This window comes from Triticum urartu, chromosome 7A, assembly GCF_056163025.1.
Source record: "Triticum urartu cultivar PI428250 chromosome 7A, HENAU_Tu73, whole genome shotgun sequence".
NCBI classification, from domain to species: domain Eukaryota; kingdom Viridiplantae; phylum Streptophyta; class Magnoliopsida; order Poales; family Poaceae; genus Triticum; species Triticum urartu.
The window spans coordinates 520,639,515-520,656,515 of NC_141879.1; positions in this window are offsets into that span (position 1 = coordinate 520,639,515).

Consider the following 17,001-nt stretch of genomic DNA (forward strand, 5'->3'; position numbering starts at 1 on the left):
GGTAGCGATAGTCGTAGAAGCAATAGTTGGCGAGACGACAATGATGCTACGATGGAGATCAAGGTGTCGCGCCAGTGACGATGGTGATCATGACGGTGCTTCGGAGATGGAGATCACAAGCACAAGATGATGATGGCCATATCATATCACTTATATTGATTGCATGTGATGTTTATCTTTTATGCATCTTATTTTGCTTTGATTGACGGTAGCATTATAAGATGATCTCTCACTAAATTTCAAGATAAAAGCGTTCTCCCTGAGTATGCACCGTTGCCAAAGTTCGTCGTGCCCAGAAACCACGTGATGATCGGGTGTGATAAGCTCTACGTCCATCTACAACGGGTGCAAGCCAGTTTTGCACACGCAGAATACTCAGGTTAAATTTGACGAGCCTAGCATATGCAGATATGGCCTCGGAACACTGAGACCGAAAGGTCGAGCGTGAATCATATAGTAGATATGATCAACATAATGATGTTCACCATTGAAAACTACTCCATTTCATGTGATGATCATTTATGGTTTAGTTGATTTGGATCACGTGATCACTTAGATGATTAGAGAGATGTCTATCTAAGTGGGAGTTCTTAAGTAATATGATTAATTGAACTTAAATTTATCATGAACTTAGTACCTAATAGTATTTTGCATGTCTATGTTTGTTGTAGATAGATGGCTCGTATTGTTGTTTCGTTGAATTTTAATGCGTTCCTTGAGAAAGCAAAGTTGAAAGATGATGGTAGCAAGTACACGGACTGGGTCCGTAACTTGAGGATTATCCTCATTGCTGCACAGAAGAATTACGTCCTGGAAGCACCGCTAAGTGCCAAACCTGCTGCAGGAGCAACACCAGATGTTATGAACATCTGGCAGAGCAAAGATGATGACTACTCGATAGTTCAGTGTGCCATGCTTTACGGCTTAGAACCGGGACTTCAACGACGCCTTGAATGTCATGGAGCATATGAGATGTTCCAGGAGTTGTAGTTAATATTTCAAGCAAATGCCCGGATTGAGAGATATTAAGTCTCCAATAAGTTCTATAGCTGCAAGATGGAGGAGAATAGTTCTGTCAGTGAGCATATACTCAAAATGTTTGGGTATCATAATCACTTGACTCAACTGGGAGTTAATCTTCCTGTTGATAGTGTCATTGACAGAGTTCTTCAATCACTGCCACCAAGCTACAAAAGCTTTGTGATGAACTATAATATGCAAGGGATGAATAAAACAATTCCCGAGCTCTTCGCAATGCTAAAGGCTGCAGAGGTAGAAATCAAAAAGGAGCATCAAGTGTTGATGGTCAATAAGACCGCCAGTTTCAAGAAAAAGGGCAAAGGGAAGAAGAAGGGGAACTTCAAGAAGAACAACAAACAAGTTGCTGCTCAGGAGAAGAAACCCAACTCTGGACCTGAGACTGAGACTGAGTGCTTCTACTGCAAACAGACTGGTCACTGGAAGCGGAACTGCCCCAAGTATTTGGCGGATAAGAAGGATGGCAAGGTGAACAAAGGTATATGTGATATACATGTTATTGATGTGTACCTTAACAGAGCTCGCAGTAGCACCTGGGTATTTGATGCTGGTTTTGTTGCTAATATTTGCAACTCGAAACAGGGACTACGGATTAAGTGAACACTGGCTAAGGACGAGGTGATGATGCACGTGGGAAATGGTTCCAAAGTTGATGTGATCGCCGTCGGCACGCTACCTCTACATCTACCTTCGGGATTAGTTTTAGAACCTAAATAATTGTTATTTGGTGCCAGCATTGAGCATGAACCTTATATCTGGATCTTGTTTAATGTGAGATGATTATTCATTTAAATCTGAGAATAATGGTTGTTCCATTTATATGAGTAATATCTTTTATGGTCATGCACCCTTAAAGAGTGGTCTATTTTTGATGAATCTCGATAGTAGTGATACACATATTCATAATGTTGAAGCCAAAAGATGCAGAGTTGATAATGATAGTGCAACTTATTTGTGGCACTGCCGTTTGGGTCATATTGGTATAAAGCGCATGAAGAAACTCCATACTGATGGAGTTTTGGAATCACTTGATTATGAATCACTTGGTACTTGCGAACCATGCCTCATGGGCAAGATGACTAAAACGCCGTTCTCCAGAACTATGGAGCGAGCAACTGATTTGTTGGAGATCATACATAGTGATGTATGTGGTCCAATGAATGTTGAGGCTCGTGGCGGGTATCTTATTTTCTCACCTTCACAGATGATTTAAGCAGATATGGGTATATCTACTTAATGAAACATAAGTCTGAAACATTTGAAAAGTTCAAAGAATTTCAGAGTGAAGTTGAAAATCATCGTAACAAGAAAATAAAGTTTCTATGACCTGATCGCGGAGGAGAATATTTGAGTTACGAGTTTGGTTTACATTTGAAACAATGCGGAATAGTTTCGCAACTCACGTCACCCGGAACACCACAGCGTAGCGGTGTGTCCGAACGTCGTAATTGTACTTTACTAGATATGGTGTGATCTATGATGTCTCTTACTGATTTACCGCTATCATTTTGGGGTTATGCTTTAGAGACGGCCGCACTCACGCTAAATAGGGCATCATCAAAATCCATTGAGATGACACCTTATGAACTATGGTTTGGCAAGAAACCAAAGTTGTCATTTCTTAAAGTTTGGGGCTGCGATGCTTATGTGAAAAAGCTTCAACCTGATAAGCTCGAACCCAAATCAGAGAAATGTGTCTTCATAGGATACCCAAAAGAAACTGTTGGGTACACATTCTATCACAGATCCGAAGGAAAAACATTCGTTGCTAAGAATGGATCCTTTCTAGAGAAGGAGTTTCTCTTGAAAGAAGTGAGTGGGAGGAAAGTAGAACTTGATGAGGTAACAGTACCTGCTCCCTTATTGCAAAGTAGTTCATCACAGAAACCGGTTCCTGTGACGTCTACACCAATTAGTGAGGAAGTTAATGATGATGATCATGAAACTTCAGATCAAATTGTTACTGAACCTCGTAGGTCAACCAGAGTAAGATCCGCACCAGAGTGGTACGGTAATCATGTTTTGGAGGTTATGTTGCTAGACCATGACAAACCTACGAACTATGAAGAAGCGATGGTGAGCCCAGATTCCACAAAATGGTTTGAGGCCATGAAATCTGAGATGGGATCCATGTATGAGAACAAAGTGTGGACTTTGGTTGACTTGCCCGATGATCGGCAAGCCATCGAGAATAAATGAATCTTCAAGAAGAAGACTGACGCTGATGGTAATGTTACTATCTATAAAGATCGACTTGTTGCAAAAGGTTTTCGACAAGTTCAAGGGATTGACTACGATGAGACCTTCTCACCCGTAGCGATGCTTAAGTCTGTCTGAATCATGTTAGCAATTGCCGCATTTTATGATTATGAAATTTGGCAAATGGATGTAAAACTGCATTCCTGAATGGACTTCTGGAAGAAGAGTTGTATATGATGCAACCGGAAGGTTTCGTCGATCCAAAGGGAGCTAACAAAGTGTGCAAGCTCTAGCGATCCATTTATGGACTGGTGCAAGCCTCTCGGAGTTGGAATAAATGTTTTGATAGTGTGATCAAAGCATATGGTTTTATACAGACTTTTGGAGAAGCCTGTATTTACAAGAAAGTGACTGGGAGCTCTGTAGCGTTTCTGATATTATGGCCCTATTTGGTTCAGCTTTTATCGACAGATTCGGCTGTCGCACAGCAGAATCTGAACCAAAGGACGAACCTAGCAGAATCCGATTCCAGAAATCTGCTGCCAAAATCTAAACCAAAAGCGGAAGCAGCCCAGGATGTGCTTTCCAAAATCTGATTCCGCTGCGGGTCAAAATCTGAAAAAGCTGTATCAGCTGGTTTGCCAAATGACCTACATCCTTTTCACATCAGATTTTTCACAGTTGTTTTTCCCCAGCAGATTTTTCACAGCTGCTTTTAGAAATCCACAGCTGAACCAAACAGGGCCTATATGTGGATGACATATTGTTGATTGGAAATGATATAGAATTTCTGGATAGCATAAAAGGATATTTGAATAAGAGTTTTTCAATGAAAGACCTCGGTGAAGCTGCTTGTATATTGGGCACCAAGATCTATAGAGATAGACCGAGACGCTTAATTGGACTTTCACAAAGCACATACCTTGACAAAGTTTTGAACAAGTTCAAAATGGATCAAGCAAAGAAAGGGTTATTGCCTGTGTTACAAGGTGTGAAGTTGAGTAAGACTCAATGCCCGACCACTGCAGAAGATAGAGAGAAAATGAAAGATGTTCCCTATGCTTCAGCCATAGGCTCTATCATGTATGCAATGCTGTGTACCAGACCTGATGTGTGCCTTGCTATTAGTTTAGCAGGGAGGTAATAAAGTAATCCAGGAGTGGATCATTGGACAGCGGTCAAGAACATCCTGAAATACCTGAAAAGGACGAAGGATATGTTTCTCGTTTATGGAGGTGACAAAGAGCTCGTCGTAAATGATTACGTCGATGCAAGCTTTGACACTGATCCGTACGATTCTAAATCGCAAACCGAATACGTGTTTTTATTAAACAGTGGAGCTGTCAGTTGGTGCAGTTCTAAACAAAGTGTCGTAGCGGGATCTACATGTGGAGCGGAGTACATAGCTGCTTCGGAAGCAGCAAATGAAGGAGTTCTGATCTAGGTGTCATACCTAGTGCATCGGGTCTAATGAAAATCTTTTGTGACAATACTGTTGCAATTGCTTTGGCAAAGGAATCTAGATTTCACAAGAGAACCAAGCACATCAAGAGACGCTTCAACTCCATCCGGGATCAAGTCCAGGTGGGAGACATAGAGATTTGCAAGAAACATATGGATTTGAATGTTGCAGACCCGTTGACTAAGCCTCTTCCACGAGCAAAACATGATCAGCACCAAGGCTCCACGGGTGTTAGAATCATTACTGTGTAATCTAGATTATTGACTCGAGTGCAAGTGGGAGACTGAAGTAAATATGCCCTAGAGGCAATAATAAAGTTGTCATTTATATTTCCTTATATCATGATAAATGTTTATTATTCATGCTAGAATTTATTAACCGAAAACATGATACATGTGTGAATACATAGACAAACAGAGTGTCACTAGTATGCCTCTACTTGACTAGCGCATTGATCAAAGATGGTTACGTTTCCTAGCCATAGACAAAGAGTTGTCATTTGATTAACGGGGTCACATCATTAGGAGAATGATGTGATTGACTTGACCCATTCTGTTAGCTTAGCACTTGATCGTTTAGTTTGTTGCTATTGCTTTCTTCATGACTTATACATGTTCCTATGACTATGAGATTATGCAACTCTCATTTACCGAAGGAACACTTTGTGTGCTACCAAACGTCACAACGTAACTGGGTGATTATAAAGCTACTCTACAGGTGTCTCTGAAGGTACTTGTTGGGTTGGCATATTTCAAGATTAGGATTTTTCACTCCGATTGTCGGAGAGGTATCTCTGGGCTCACTCGGTAATACACATCACTTAAGCCTTGCAAGCATTGCAACTAATGAGTTAGTTGCGGGATGATGTGTTACGGAACGAGTAAAGAGACTTGCCGGTAACGAGATTGAACTAGGTATTGAGATACCGACGATCGAATCTCGGTCAAGTAATTGTTGGGTTTCGTAGTAATTTCAAAAAAATTCCTACGCACACGCAAGATCATGGTGATGCATAGCAACGAGGGGGGAGTGTGATCTACATACCTAGTAGATCGACAACGGAAGCGTTTGGTTGATGTAGTCGTACGTCTTCACGATCCGACCGATCAAGCACCGAAACTACGGCACCTCCGAGTTCTAGCACACGTTCAGCTCGATGACGATCCCCGGACTCCGATCCAGCAAAGTGTCGGGGAAGAGTTCCATCAGCACGACGGCGTGGTGACGATCTTGATGCACTACAGCAGCAGGGCTTCGCCTAAACTCCGCTACAGTATTATCGAGGACTTTGGTGGCTGGGGGCGCCGCACACGGCTAAGGAAAAGATCATGTGGATCAACTTGTCTGTTTCTGGGGTGCCCCAGCCTCCGTATATAAAGGACTAAAGGGGGGAGGCTGGCTGGCCAAGGAGGGCGCGCTAGGAGAGTCCTACTCCCTCTGGGAGTAGGATTCCCCCCCAATCCTAGTTGGAATAGGATTCGCGAAGGGGGGAAAAGAGAGAGAAGGGCCGGCCCCCTCTCCTTGTCCTATTCGGACCAAGGGAGGGGAGGGGCGCGCGGCCCATGTAGGGCTGCCTCTTCTCTTTTCCACTAAGGCCCATCATGGCCCATTTAGCTCCCGGGGGTTCCGGTAACCTCCCGGTACTCCGGTAAAATCCCGATTTCACCCGGAACACTTCTGGTATCCAAACATAGGCTTCCAATATATAAATCTTTATGTCTCGACCATTTCAAGACTCCTCGTCATGTCCGTGATCACATACGGGACTCCGAACAAACTTCGGTACATCAAAATGTATAAACTCATAATATAACTGTCATCGTAACCTTAAGCGTGCGGACCCTACGGGTTCGAGAACAATGTAGACATGACCGAGACACGTCTTCGGTCAATAACCAATAGCGGGACCTAGATGCCCATATTGGCTCCTACATATTCTACAAAGATCTTTATCGGTCAGACCGCATAACAACATACGTCGTTCCCTTTGTCATCGGTATGTTACTTGCCCGAGATTCGATCGTCGGTATTCCAATACCTAGTTCAATCTCGTTGCCGGCAAGTCACTTTACTCGTTCTGTAATACATCATCCCGCAACTAACTCATTTAGTTGCAATGCTTGCAAGGCTTAAGTGATGTGCATTACCGAGAGGGCCCAGAGATACCTCTCCGACAATCGGAGTGACAAAACCTAATCTCGAAATACGCCAACCCAACATGTACCTTTGGAGACACCTGTAATACTCCTTTATAATCACCCAGTTATGTTGTGATGTTTGGTAGTACCCAAAGTGTTCCTCCGGTAAACGGGAGTTGCATAATCTCATAGTTATAGGAACATGTATAAGTCATGAAGAAAGCAATAGCAACATACTAAACGATCGGGTGCTAAGCTAATGGAATGGGTCATGTCAATCAGATCATTCTCTTAATGATGTGATCCCGTTAATCAAATAACAACTCATTGTTCATGGTTAGGAAACATAACCATCTTTGATTAACGAGCTATTCAAGTAGAGGCATACTAGTGACACTTTGTTTGTCTATGTATTCACACATGTATTATGTTTCCGGTTAATACAATTCTAGCATGAATAATAAACATTTATCATGATTATAAGGAAATAAATAATAACTTTATTATTGCCTCTAGGGCATATTTCCTTCAGTAACATACCGATGACAAAGGGAACAACATATGTTGTTATGCGGTTTGACCGATAAAGATCTTCGTAAAATATGTAGGAGCCAATATGAGCATCCAGGTTCCACTATTGGTTATTGACCGGAGACGTGTCTCGGTCATGTCTACATAGTTCTCGAACCCCTAGGGTCCGCATGCTTCACATGTAGATCCCGCTACAACGCTTTGTTTAGAACTGCACCAACTTACAGCCCCACCGTTTAATGTAAACACGTATCCGGTTTGCGATTTAGAATCGTCCGGATCAGTGTCAAAGCTTGCATCAACGTAACCTTTTACGATGAGCTCTTTGTCACCTCCATATACGAGAAGCATATCCTTAGTCCTTTTCAGGTATTTCATGATGTTCTTGACCGCTGTCCAGTGATCCACTCCTGGATTACTTTGGTACCTCCCTGCTAGACTTATAGCAAGGCACACATCAGGTCTGGTACACAGCATTGCATACATGATAGATCCTATGGCTGATGCATAGGGCACATCTTTCATATTCTCTCTATCTTCTGCAGTGGTCGGGCATTGAGTCTTACTCAACTTCACACCTTGTAACACAGGCAAGAACCCTTTCTTTGCTTGATCCATTTTGAACTTCTTCAAAACTTTGTCAAGGTATGTGGTTTGTGAAAGTCCAATTAAGCGTCTTGACCTATCTCTATAGATCTTAATGCCTAATATGTAAGCAGCTTCACCTAGGTCTTTCATTGAAAAACATTTATTCAAGTATCCCTGTATGCTATCCAAAAATTCTACATCATTTCCAATTAGTAATATGTCATCCACATATAATATCAGAAATGCTACAGAGCTCCCACTCACTTTCTTGTAAATACAGGCTTCTCCAAAAGTCTGTATAAAACCAAATGCTTTGATCACACTATCAAAGCGTTTATTCCAACTCCGAGAGGCTTGCACCAGTCCATAAATGGATCGCTGGAGCTTGCACACTTTGTTAGCTCCCTTTGGATCGACAAAACCTTCCGGTTGCATCATATACAACTCTTCTTCCAGAAATCCATTCAGGAATGCAGTTTTGACATCCATCTGCCAAATTTCATAATCATAAAATGCGGCAATTGCTAACATGATTCGGACAGACTTAAGCATCGCTACGGGTGAGAAGGTCTCATCGTAGTCAATCCCTTGAACTTGCCGAAAACCTTTTGCGACAAGTCGAGCTTTGTAGACAGTAATATTACCGTCAGCGTCAGTCTTCTTCTTGAAGATCCATTTATTCTCAATTGCTTGCCGATCATCGGGCAAGTCAACCAAAGTCCATACTTTGTTCTCATACATGGATCCCATCTCAGATTTCATGGCTTCAAGCCACTTTGCGGAATCTGGGTTCACCATCGCTTCTTCATAGTTCGTAGGTTCATCATGATCTAGTAGCATGACTTCCAGAACAGGATTATCGTACCACTCTGGCGCGGATCTTACTCTGGTTGATCTACGAGGTTCAGTAGTATCTTGTTCTGAAGTTTCATGATCATCATCATTAGCTTCCACGCTAACTGGTGTAGGTGTCGCAGAAACAGTTTTCTGTGATGTACTACTTTCCAATAAGGGAGTAGGTACAGTTGCCTCGTCAAGTTCTACTTTCCTCCCACTCACTTCTTTCGAGAGAAACTCCTTCTCCAGAAAGTTTCCGAATTTAGCAACAAAAGTCTTGCCTTCGGATCTGTGATAGAAGGTGTATCCAATAGTTTCCTTTGGATATCCTATGAAGACACATTTCTCCGATTTGGGTTCGAGCTTATCAGGTTGAAGCCTTTTCACATAAGCATCGCAGCCCCAAATTTTTAGAAACGACAACTTTGGTTTCTTGCCAAACCACAGTTCATAAGGCGTCGTCTCAATGGATTTTGATGGTGCCCTATTTAACGTGAATGCGGCCGTCTCTAGAGCGTACCCCCAAAATGATAGCGGTAAATCAGTAAGAGACATCATAGATCGCACCATATCTAGTAAAGTACGATTACGATGTTCGGACACACCATTACGCTGTGGTGTTCCGGGTGGCGTGAGTTGCGAAACTATTCCACAATTTTTCAAATGTACACCAAACTCGTAACTCAAATATTCTCCTCCACGATCAGATCGTAGAAACTTTATTTTCTTGTTACGATGATTTTCAACTTCACTCTGAATTCTTCGAACTTTTCAAATGTTTCAGACTTATGTTTCATTAAGTAGATATACCCATATCTGCTCAAATCATCTGTGAAGGTGAGAAAATAACGATATCCGCCACGAGCCTCAATATTCATCGGACCACATACATCTATATGTATGATTTCCAACAAATCTGTTGCTCTCTCCATAGTACCGGAGAACGGCGTTTTGGTCATCTTGCCCATGAGGCACGGTTCGCAAGTACCAAGTGATTCATAATCAAGTGGTTCCAAAAGTCCATCAGTATGGAGTTTCTTCATGCGCTTTACACCGATATGACCTAAACGGCAGTGCCACAAATAAGTTGCACTATCATTATCAACTCTGCATCTTTTGGCTTCAACATTATGAATATGTGTATCACTACTCTCGAGATTCGATAAGAATAGACCACTCTTCAAGGGTGCATGACCATAAAAGATTTTACTCATATAAATAGAACAACCATTATTCTCTGATTTAAATGAATAACCGTCTCGCATTAAACAAGATCCAGATATAATGTTCATGCTTAACGCTGGCACCAAATAACAATTATTTAGGTCTAATACTAATCCCGAAGGTAGATGTAGAGGTAGCGTGCCGACCGCGATCACATCGACTTTGGAACCGTTTCCCACGCGCATCGTCACCTCGTCCTTAGCCAATCTTCGCTTAATCCGTAGTCCCTGTTTCGAGTTGCAAATATTAGCAACAGAACCAGTATCAAATACCCAGGTGCTACTGCGAGCATTGGTAAGGTACACATCAATAACATGTATATCACATATACCTTTGTTCACCTTGCCATCCTTCTTATCCGCCAAATACTTGGGGCAGTTCCGCTTCCAGTGACCAGTCTGCTTGCAATAGAAGCACTCAGTTTCAGGCTTAGGTCCAGGTTTGGGTTTCTTCTCTTGAGTAGCAACTTGCTTGCCGTTCTTTTTGAAGTTCCCCTTCTTCTTCCCTTTGTCCTTTTTCTTGAAACTAGTGGTCTTGTTGACCATCAACACTTGATGCTCCTTCTTGATTTCTACCTCCGCAGCTTTTAGCATCGCGAAGAGCTCGGGAATAGTCTTGTTCATCCCTTGCATATTATAGTTCATCACGAAGCTTTTGTAGCTTGGTGGCAGTGATTGGAGAATTCTTTCAATGACGCAATCATCTGGAAGATTAACTCCCAATTGAATCAAGTGATTATGATACCCAAACATTTTGAGTATATGCTCACTGACAGAACTGTTCTCCTCCATCTTGCAGCTATAGAACTTATTGGAGACCTCATATCTCTCAATCCGGGCATTTGCTTGAAATATTAACTTCAACTCTTGGAACATCTCATATGCTCCATGACGTTCAAAACGTCGTTGAAGTCCCGATTCTAAGCCGTAAAGCATGGCACACTGAACTATCGAGTAGTCATCAGCTTTGCTCTGCCAGACGTTCATAACATCTGGTGTTGCTCCAGCAGCAGGCCTGGCACCCAGCGGTGCTTCCAAGACATAATTCTTCTGTGTAGCAATGAGGATAATCCTCAAGTTACGGACCCAGTCCGTGTAATTGCTACCATCATCTTTCAACTTTGCTTTCTCAAGGAACGCATTAAAATTCAACGGAACAACAGCACGAGCCATCTATCTACAATCATCATAAACAAGCAAGATACTATCAGGGACTAAGTTCATGATAAATTTAAGTTCAATTAATCATATTACTTAAGAACTCCCACTTAGATAGACATCTCTCTAATCCTCTAAGTGATCACGTGATCCAAATCAACTAAACCATGTCCGATCATCACGTGAGATGGAGTAGTTTCATTGGTGAACATCATTATTTTGATCATATCTACTATATGATTCACGCTCGACCTTTCGGTCTCCGTGTTCTGAGGCCATATCTGTATATGCTTGGCTCATCAAGTATAACCTGAGTATTCCGCGTGTGCAACTGTTTTGCACCCGTTGTATTTGAACGTAGAGCCTATCACACCCGATCATCACGTGGTGTCTCAGCACGAAGAACTTTCGCAACGGTGCATACTCAGGGAGAACACTTCTTGATAATTTAGTGAGAGATCATCTTATAATGCTACTGTCAATCAAAGAAAGATAAGATGCATAAAAGATAAACATCACATGCAATCAATATAAGTGATATGATATGGCCATCATCATCTTGTGCTTGTGATCTCCATCTCCGAAGCACCGTTGTGATCACCATCGTCACCGGCGTGACACCTTGATCTCCATCGTAGCATCGTTGTCGACTCGCCAAGCTTGTGCTTCTACGACTATCGCTACCGTTTAGTGATAAAGTAAAGCATTACATCGCGATTGCATTGCATACAATAAAGCGACAACCATATGGCTCCTGCCGGTTGCCGATAACTCGGTTACAAAACATGATCATCTCATACAATAAAATTCAACATCATGTCTTGACCATATCACATCACAACATGCCCTACAAAAACAAGTTAGACGTCCTCTACTTTGTTGTTGCAAGTTTTACGTGGCTGCTACGGGCTTAAGTAAGAACCAATCTCACCTACGCATCAAAACCACAACGATAGTTTGTCAATTTGACTCCGTTTTAACCTTCGCAAGGACCGGGCGTAGCCATACTTGGTTCAACTAAAGTTGGAGAAACTGTCACCCACAAGCCACCTATGTGCAAAGCACGTCGGGAGAACCGGTCTCGCGTAAGCGTACGCGTAATGTCGGTCTGGGCCGCTTCATCCAACAATACCGCCGAACCAAAGTATGACATGCTGGTAGGCAGTATGACTTATATCGCCCACAACTCACTTGTGTTCTACTCGTGCATATAACATCAACATATAAAACCAGGCTCGGATGCCACTGTTGGGTTTCGTAGTAATTTCAAAAAATTTCCTACGCACACGCAAGATCATGGTGATGCATAGCAACGAGGGGGGAGTGTGATCTACATACCTAGTAGATCGACAACGGAAGCGTTTGGTTGATGTAGTCATACGTCTTCACGATCCGACCGATCAAGCACCGAAACTACGGCACCTCCGAGTTCTAGCACACGTTCAGCTCGATGACGATCCCCGGACTCCGATCCAGCAAAGTGTCGGGGAAGAGTTCCGTCAGCACGACGGCGTGGTGGCGATCTTGATGCACTACAGAAGCAGGACTTCGCCTAAACTCCGCTACAGTATTATCGAGGACTTTGGTGGCTGGGGGCGCCGCACACGGCTAAGGAAAAGATCACGTGGATCAACTTGTCTGTTTCTGGGGTGCCCCTACCTCCGTATATAAAGGACTAAAGGGGGGAGGCTGGCCGGCCAAGGAGGGCGCGCCAGGAGAGTCCTACTCCCTCTGGGAGTAGGATTCCCCCCCCCAATCCTAGTTGGAATAGGATTCGCGGAGGGGGGAAAGAGAGAGAGGGGCCGGCCCCCTCTCCTTGTCCTATTCGGACCAAGGGAGGGGAGGGGCGCGCGGCCCATGTAGGGCTGCCTCTTCTCTTTTCCACTAAGGCCCATCATGGCCCATTTAGCTCCCGGGGGGTTCCGGTAACCTCCCGGTACTCCGGTAAAATCCCGATTTCACCCGGAACACTTCCGGTATCCAAACATAGACTTCCAATATATAAATCTTTATGTCTCGACCATTTCGAGACTCCTCGTCATGTCCGTGATCACATCCGGGACTCCGAACAAACTTCGGTACATCAAAATGTATAAACTCATAATATAACTGTCATCGTAACCTTAAGCGTGCGGACCCTACGGGTTCGAGAACAATGTAGACATGACCGATACACGTCTCCGGTCAATAACCAATAGTGGGACCTGGATGCCCATATTGGCTCCTACATATTCTACGAAGATCTTTATCGGTCAGACCGCATAACAAAATACGTCGTTCCCTTTGTCATCGGTATGTTACTTGCCCGAGATTCGATCGTCGGTATTCCAATACCTAGTTCAATCTCGTTGCCGGAAAGTCTCTTTACTCATTCTGTAATACATCATCCCGCAACTAACTCATTTAGTTGCAATGCTTGCAAGGCTTAAGTGATGTGCATTACCGAGAGGGCCCAGAGATACCTCTCCGACAATCGGAGTGACAAAACCTAATCTCTAAATACGCCAACCAAACATGTACCTTTGGAGACACCTGTAATACTCCTTTATAATCACCCAGTTACGTTGTGACGTTTGGTAGTACCCAAAGTGTTCCTCCGGTAAACGGGAGTTGCATAATCTCATAGTTATAGGAACATGTATAAGTCATGAAGAAAGCAATAGCAACATACTAAACGATCCGGTGCTGAGCTAATGGAATGGGTCATGTCAATCAGATCATTCTCTTAATGATGTGATCCCGTTAATCAAATAACAACTCATTGTTCATGGTTAGGAAACATAACCATCTTTGATTAACGAGCTAGTCAAGTAGAGGCATACTAGTGACACTTTATTTGTCTATGTATTCACACATGTATTATGTTTCCGGTTAATACAATTCTAGCATGAATAATAAACATTTATCATGATTATAAGGAAATAAATAATAACTTTATTATTGCCTCTAGGGCATATTTCCTTCAGTAACATACTGATGAGAAAGGGAACAACGTATGTTGTTATGCGGTTTGACCGATAAAGATCTTCGTAAAATATGTAGGAGCCAATATGAGCATCCAGGTTCCGCTATTGGTTATTGACCGGAGACGTGTCTCGGTCATGTCTACATAGTTCTCGAACCCGTAGGGTCCGCACGCTTAAAGTTCGATGATGGTTATATTATGAGTTTATGGTTTTTAATGTACCTAAGGTAGATCGGAGTCCCGGATGTGATCACAGACATGACAAGGAGTCTCGAAATGGTCGAGACATAAAGATCGATATATTGGATGACTATGTTCGGACACCGGAATGGTTTCAGGCATATACCGGAGTACCGGGGGGTTACTGGAACCCCCCGGGGAGACTAATGGGCCTATTGGGCCCTAATGGAGAAGAGGAGGGGCAGCCAAGGGCAGCCACGCGCCCCCTTCCCCCCAGTCCAAATTGGACAAGGAGGGGGGCGGCCCCCCCCTTTCCTTTCCCCTTCTCTCTTCTTCCCTCTCCTCTCCTACTCCCACGTGGAAAAGGGGGAGTCCTACTCCCGGTGGGAGTAGGACTCCTCATGGGGCGCACCTAGGGTGGCCGGCCCCTCCTCCTCCACTCCTTTATATACGGGGAGGGAAGCACCCCTTAGAGAGACAACAATTGATCTCTTGGATCTTTTAGCCGTGTGCGGTGCCCCTCTCCACCATAGTCCACCTCGATAATATCGTAGCGGTGCTTAGGCGAAGCCCTGCGATGGTAGAACATCAACATCGTCACCACGCCGTCGTGCTGACGGAACTCTCCCTCAAAGCTCGTCTGGATCGGAGTTCGAGGGACGTCATCGAGTTGAACGTGTGCAGAACTCGGAGGTTCCGTGCGTTCGATACTTGATCGGTCGGATCGTAAAGACGTACGACTACATCAACCACGTTGTGCTAACGCTTCCGCTTTCGGTCTACGAGGGTACGTGGACACACTCTGCCCTCTCGTTGCTATGCATCACCATGATCTTGCGTGTCCGTAGGAATTTTTTTGCAATTACTACGTTCCCCAACAGATCTTTATTGGTCAAACCGCATAACGATATACGTTTGTTCCCTTTGTCATCGGTATGTTACTTGCCTGAGATTCGATCGTCGGTATCTCAATACCTAGTTCAATCTCATTACCGGCAAGTCTCTTACTCGTATCATAATGCTACATCCTGTAACTAACTCATTAGCTACATTGCTTGCAAGGCTTATTGTGATGTACATTACCGAGAGGGCCCAGAGATACCTCTCCGACAATCGGAGTGACAAATCCTAATCTTGATCCATGCCAACTCAACAAACACCATCAGAGACACCTGTAGAGCACCTTTATAATCACCCAGTTACGTTGTGATGTTTGGTAGCACACAAAGTGTTCCTCTGGTATTCGGGAGTTGCATGATCTCATAGTCATAGGAACATGTATAGTTATGGAGAAAGCAATAGCAACAAACTAAACGATCATCATGCTAAGCTAACAGATGGGTCAAGTCAATCACATCATTCTCTAACGATGTGATCCCGTTAATCAAATGACAACTCATGTCTATGGTTAGGAAAGATAACCATCATTGATTCAACGAGCTAGTCAAGTAGAGGCAAACTAGTGACACTCTATTTGTCTATGTATTCACACATGTACTAAGTTTCTGGTTAATACAATTCTAGCATGTATAATAAATATTTATCATGATATAAGGAAATATAAATAACAACTTTATTATTGCCTCTAGGGCATATTTCCTTCAGCGTGGTCGTTGGCTGCGGGGCGGCGCGGTGGGCGGCTGGCCGGCGGCGCCCGCTCGGCCCAGATCTGGGCCCTATCTGGGCTGGGGCGGGCCTGCCGTCCAGTGCGCAACGGCGTGGCTCCCTGGTGGTGTGACGAGGGGGCCGTGGCTCCGATGGTGGTGTCTCTGGCGGCCGGCGTGCTGCAGCGTGGCTGCAGGGACTGTCCGGACCCGTTGGGGTCCGGCCAGGCCGGTGGCCTGGCAAGTCCATGTCGCCATGTCCGGTCGGCTCCTCGCGGCGGTGGAGGTTGTTCCCTCCCGTCGGCTACGTTGCGGTTGCCTCCGAACCCGGTGTCTTCTCGTCCTACCTCCAGGTCTCGTGTTGGTGGCCTCAATGAAACGGTGAAGATGGTGCAGTATCCGTGGTGGCACAGGCGGGTGGGCGGCATGTTGGGCGGTGCGCTTCCGATTGTCTGAGGTGGCGGTGATGGTTTCGAGGCGGGAGAAATCTCTGGCGGCTCATTTGCCACCGGCGCGGCTGCGCCCGCGGGTGTTGCCGGACCCTCCTGAGGGGCGTCGGTGATACCCCCTTCCCCACTGCCATCCGCGTACCTGGGGAAACCCTAGGACTTGTCCGGGCAGCAGCGGCGTCATTGTCGCATTTCTTCCTGGAGATGTTGCTTGGCGCGCGAGGCTTCGGAGTGCTTGGCGGGTGGTGGTTCTTCTCCGGTGGGTGCAACGGGTATCGGTCATCTTTGCTTAGTTGAGCTGCCGGCGTCGGCATTTGTTTCTTTTTTCTTTCTCTTCTTTTTCTTTTGGGTTTGTTTGTGCTGCGGCCCCAGCACGATGGTTGTATCGGTTGGACATTGCTTTATAATCTAAAACGGGGGGAAACCCTTTTTCTTAATTAAGAACTTGAACCCCGGTGGGTTGATTCCATCACAAAGAAACTAACCATCTAAGATAAGCTCAGTTCACAAAGATCTACTTAGTTGGAACGCTTTTGATGTCCATTAGAGTAGAGTTGGATAGTTAATAGAAAAACAACTTCTTTTGTGAGACAAATAGTGTGATGGTATACGTATGAAAACTATCTACA